Source organism: Apis dorsata, unplaced genomic scaffold, assembly GCF_000469605.1.
Source record: "Apis dorsata unplaced genomic scaffold, Apis dorsata 1.3 scaffold_315, whole genome shotgun sequence".
In the NCBI taxonomy this organism is placed as follows: domain Eukaryota; kingdom Metazoa; phylum Arthropoda; class Insecta; order Hymenoptera; family Apidae; genus Apis; species Apis dorsata.
This window is the reverse complement of record NW_006263587.1, coordinates 47,947-53,394: the sequence shown is the minus strand read 5'-3', so window position 1 is coordinate 53,394 and position 5,448 is coordinate 47,947. Positions and strand designations below refer to the sequence as shown.

At 36.3% G+C, this 5,448-nt stretch overlaps 1 long non-coding RNA gene across 1 annotated transcript in view; it reads left to right on the top strand.

Moving 5' to 3' along the window:
* The window catches only part of LOC116185879, an 18,213-nt gene extending 17,376 nt beyond the window's left edge, over positions 1 to 837 (top strand). Inside the window, exon 3 of the long non-coding RNA XR_004150778.1 lies at positions 717 to 837. This is a non-coding gene — a long non-coding RNA (uncharacterized LOC116185879). The remainder of the gene's footprint in view (positions 1 to 716) is intronic.
* Positions 838 to 5,448: the final 4,611 nt, after the last annotated feature.

The window sequence follows — 5,448 nt, the reverse complement described above, 5'->3', positions numbered from 1 at the left end:
AGAGAGAGAGAGAGAGAGAGAGAGAGAGAGAGAGTTAGGCGTTTCTTATAGAGATCCGTTTATGATCTCGTTAAATCGCAAGGAACAGGAATAACGAGGAATATTGAAGAGAGAGAGAGAAAAAAAAAAGAAAAAAAAAAATAAATCGCAGGATAGCGATAAAACGCTGATACCGCGTCCTTCCTGTTCGATCTCTTCGAGCGAGTGGCATTTGCAGGGACGTCGTTGCCTCTCCAAGACACCTCCCCCCCCCCCTGATATTCCCCCTTAATGCAATTTCTCGCCGAGATTTCTCTCGTCGAGAGTCATCCGATTCGCTCGACCCCGCTTTTCTTTTTCTTTTTTCCTTTTTCTTTTTTTTTTTTTTTGCGCCCGTTGAATATCGATCGTTTCACCCTCCCTCCTTCTCTCTCTCCTCTTCCAGACAATTAAAATTTTTATTTATGATCGCTGGAAAAATCCTGTAACTTGGTCTCTCTTACTCCTCCGTAAGGCAAGCCTGCCTCTTTCTTTTTCTCTCTGTCTCTCTCATCTCTTACCTTCTCGCGATTAATTTGAAATTGCGGGACGGGATAAATCGCGATCTTAATTACATTTCGTTCGTTTTGCAGTACGTAGCAAAACGATCGAGTTATATTTGGAAATTTAGGAAGGGATTGGGAGGGGGGTGGGGGGTTAAAACGAATTTTTCTTATTATTGGAATAGCGGTAGTTAGGAGTAGGAGGAAGTAATGATATGCAAACGAAGGAAAGGAAATTGTTCATCGACGTGGAAATTGTGCGTCATGATATTCGAAGAATTAAAGCGTTTTCCGTTTTACGAGATTGCAAATCGAAGTGTCACGTTGGGCTACTTCTCGTAGACGTGAGCGAACGACATCTGTATTTAAGCGTAGAATTTAAACGTATGCACGTTAACAAGAATGACGATGCACGTGATAAGAAGAGGAGAAAAATATTTAAATTTGCGCGGAATACATTATGATGTTTGAAGAATAGGGAAAAATCTCTGTTTAAGCTGCGTTGTGCAAAAATTTAAATGTAGAGATCCGGGAGAGAATAATAATAATAATAATGCAGAGAAATAATATATTCGAAGGATCGTTATGCTCGAATATCAATTTTTCTATTTAAGCTTCGTTCAAACTTTCTTCGTGGAAATTATATTTTTGCGAATAAAATCCTGCAATCTGAGTGTACGAATAATGTATACATATTTAGAAACAATTCGAGACATCTGATGATTCGAGAGGATATCATTTTATATAATTTCATGTCGTAATATTTTCAAAATCATGCGTGATGATAAGAAACGAAAAAAGAATTTATGCTAATTTTCGCGTAGCACGTGTCCACCGAGAGTTCCAACGAGGCTGAAACGAAATTTACCTTTATACGCCGAGATTAGAATCGAGTTGTTCGTAATACTTTAATGAAAGAAGATTCTGGTTATCGTATGAAAAGTAACGATTTTTGCCGGCTTGGTTCGATAAAATATCTCGAATTTTTCCTTTCTTTTTTCTTTTTTTTTTTTTTTCTTTTTTTCATCCACGTTTGAAAATTCCAGAACGGGTCCACTTTATGGAAATGTCCCTTGAGCCGAGGCGAAAGGCAAAGCTTTGCTAAGCTGCTGTTCCAAGCAATTTCTAGCGCGGAAAAATTTAGCGACTCCTCATTTCCTTTTGCCTGCTATTCCTTCTCTTTCTTCTCTCTTTTACGTTTCTCTCTCCCTTTTTCGAATTTTCCTCATCCTCCACCATTTTTTTCCCCTTCCCTTCTTAATAGGATGTCGTCAAGATTTCTCCACTAGAGAGAAGGAAAAATTGTAAGAATATATCACGAAATCAGGAAGGAACGTTAAATATTAAATATGCTCGTACACGGTGTTTGAACATCCTGCTGTTCGCAATTTTAATTTATAATTTTAATTCAAAAGTGTTATTCGTGTTTCGATTTCTTTTCATCGAATAAAATTGCGAATGAGCTCGAGAAAGGGTGATTGAAAAATGTATAAAAAAAAATTCTGTGAAATGTAAAGATAATACTCTATATAATCAGTATAATATAATCTATCCAACGATATAATATAATCTAAGGTCGATCATATAATATAATCTAATCGGTCAACTAATACCCGAATACGAGGAGATAAGGAAATGGAAGGTTGACGCGGTGAAGGAAAGAAGGTCGGTTAAATATTCGTCTCGCTCGATTCACTCTTCTATCCTTATCTCTTTCGCGGTCTTTCGCGCGAGCGATCGTGTTTTCCATCCGTTTCATCGGGATTATATTCGAGGTATAGGTTGCATGTTCATTTCCAGAATTACATACAGAGAAAGGAAAAGAAAGATAGAGAGAGAAAAAGGTGAACACACGATGTATTTCTGGCGATAGACGTCTACGGAGATGTCCTCGATTCTTCGCGAGAGATAAAGTTAAGGAACGAGTGTCGCTCGCTCGAAAATAATGTTTTTCTTTTGTTTCTTCTCTCGTTTTTTGTCTCGACCAGAAAGAATTCAACGTTTAATCGTTTAGAGAAAACGCGTGTGCACGATGGGTACATGTACACGAAAAAACCTCTAAAAATCTTCTTACTGAACGCTTTCTATGCGCATTTTCATTTTCGGCTTTCTCCATTCGGCCGAAGCTCGAACGTTTCGTTGTCGAAAACGAAGCGCGCATGCGCGTTGCGTTACGTAAGCGTAAGAGGATCTTCAATTTAACCGTTTTTCGACGAGTTTTTCAGTCGGATTTCAAAGGTTTCACACGCTTTCTCTGAGAATCGAAAAAAATGATTAATTTTACGTATTATTAATGAACATATCATTATATGTTTTATGTTCATTAAATTCTATTAATACAGTTTGGGTCGAATGTTCGATTGTTCGCGATTACTACTCGCAGCTGTACTACAATTTGCCGCAATTCACCTTTTCAACATTCCGCTTCGTTGCTTTCGAACGGAAATACATAATGCGGTAAATGAAATAACCGCTTGTTGGGCGTGTTCCATTGTTTCCAAAAGTTATTATACGCGAAACATTATTCCTGATTACTTGAAAATCACTGAAAGATATCGCGCGTTCGATAACTTTGTCCAACAAACGAATTCGTGAATATATATATATATATATACACATTATATATATATACATAATTGGTCACCTTTGGAAAGTAGATTCGTAATTCGAACGACGCACAGTGGTTTACATGGATATAATTGTTTCCACGTAATGTACAATAACTATACACTTAAAACTTTTATACATTAAAATTTTTAATCCTCTTTTTACAAATTATAGATAAAGTACGCGTATATGGGCAGAGAACTAATCGGATAACTGATCGATTTCAATAGAATTGAAAAATAAATTCTTAATAAATTTTGTGAATTTATTAAGAAGCGTTTAAAAATTTCAATTTTGTAACGGATATACAACGGATATTTCGAAACATTCATTTTAATTTAAATCGTTATAAATTATATTTTTTTTTAAATTAAGCTTAAAGTAATTACTTCATGTTATGTCAATGATTTTTTTATACACTTCATGTCGTTTCACGCGATAAGAGTTGGATATATGAAAAAAGTAGAAATTTTCTTTAATCTAGCCAGTAATATTTATGGAATATTAATTTTAAGCTACCTTATATTATAATATATATATATATAATATTCTTAACTTTAATTGGCAATTTTTTTATTCCTTTCAATATTTGTATATTCGTATTTTTATATATTTTTTATCGATTATCATGTATTTTCTTTTTCATTCTATACTAATCGAACGCAATTTTTATTAATTTTTCTTGTATATAGAAATAATAAATTATAATAAAAAGCAGTATTGTTATTTCCAAAAAAAAATTAAAATTAAAATAAGTAAGCTCAAAAAAAATAATTTTGTCCAGTTATTAGCGCTCTGGATTCGGTTCGTCTAATCCACTGTGCGACGACAGCCTATCCGGTACACGCGACAAATTTTATGAAAAGAATCGAGGCACGGTATTAATTCCGGCCGGACAGATGGCGACACGATAATCCGTCTATTATTGCTCGATTCGATCCTCGTCGAATTTTACACTCGCTTTACCTCGAAATGAGATTACCAGTGGGAGCATTTGGAATGAAAAAAAAGAAAGAAGAGAAAAAAAAAGGAAAAAAGGAACCCACCGCAGCCAATTCGGCAGCAGTCATTGTCGGTGAAAATCGATTTCAATTGGGGGATCGTTAGCGAAAAAAAAAAAAAGAAGAAAGAGAAGAGGAAAACGCGGATCTCTCTTTCGAGGCGAATGCGAGTCGAGCCGACGGCGTTACGGTTTTCACGCCACACGCTCTCTCTCTCTCTCTCTCTGTCTATAATGGTAAGTTATCGCTTTTTTGCGTTTTCATTCCGTTTTTTGATCTTCGATGTTCGCGAATGTGGTGTTCGAGTCAGGAGGGAGGGAAATTTGGCGCGATGGTTTTTGCGACTCGAAGTTCACGAAGTTTAAACTTCGCCCCTCCCCTCGTTCGGAGATTTAATTAGCTTTTTCGCGAATCGAATTTCTCCTTCTCGTGCTCGTCGTCTCGAGTCGAGTCAAGGCAACTCCCCTCCCCTCAAGGGCGGAGCTTATTTCTCCTCGAGATACGTCGTAAGAAGAAGTCGTTTCGGAAGAAGAACGAGACTAGCAAGTTGCTTTTGGAACCGTGCTCGGTCGGCAAAGCCTTTTGATCGGACTTTGGCCACGAATAGAACGTCGTTGCTCGCTTTTTTTTTTTTTTTTTTTTTTTTTAAAGGAACAAGAGGCAATTTGTTCGTTTTCGTTACTATTATTGCTATCGTTGCTCGTTTATTATCGAGAGAACAATTGAATATTTCGCGGGGATAAAATTCTATTTTTCAACACGATATAACAAAAATATGGATTGAAAATGGATTCGACACTTTAATTCGACGAGGATTAAATAACTTAAATTAAATCCCGTATCTAGAATATTCCCCCTTTTTCCCCCCTTCTCTCTTCTTCTTTTTCGTCTTCTTGATCGGCAAAATCATCGATTTTTTTCAAAAAAATATATTCGGTTAAAGTATCGTTTTATTCCCTTATCCGGTGACCTCTATCCGTCGATATTAGCCGATACGACGGGGATAGCCGGCGAAAAAGCACACTTCCCTTTTATCCTTTTTACGATACTCCATTGATGGGGAATCTTTTTAGATCAACCGATACCGATATTGCACGCACTCTACTACCTTGCAATTATTCTTTGAAACGTTTCCTCCTTAGGGCGAGCTGTTGAAAAGATTAACGTGTAAACGATCGTCTTATTGTTTGATAGAATACTGTTCATGACACATGGTTGTAAGATATTGATTTCATCAAAATTTTATCCGAATTCGAGGTTTGCCCAACAATTAATTCTAATACGAAATGTTCGAGATTCTTTTTTTCTAGAAGGAAAGT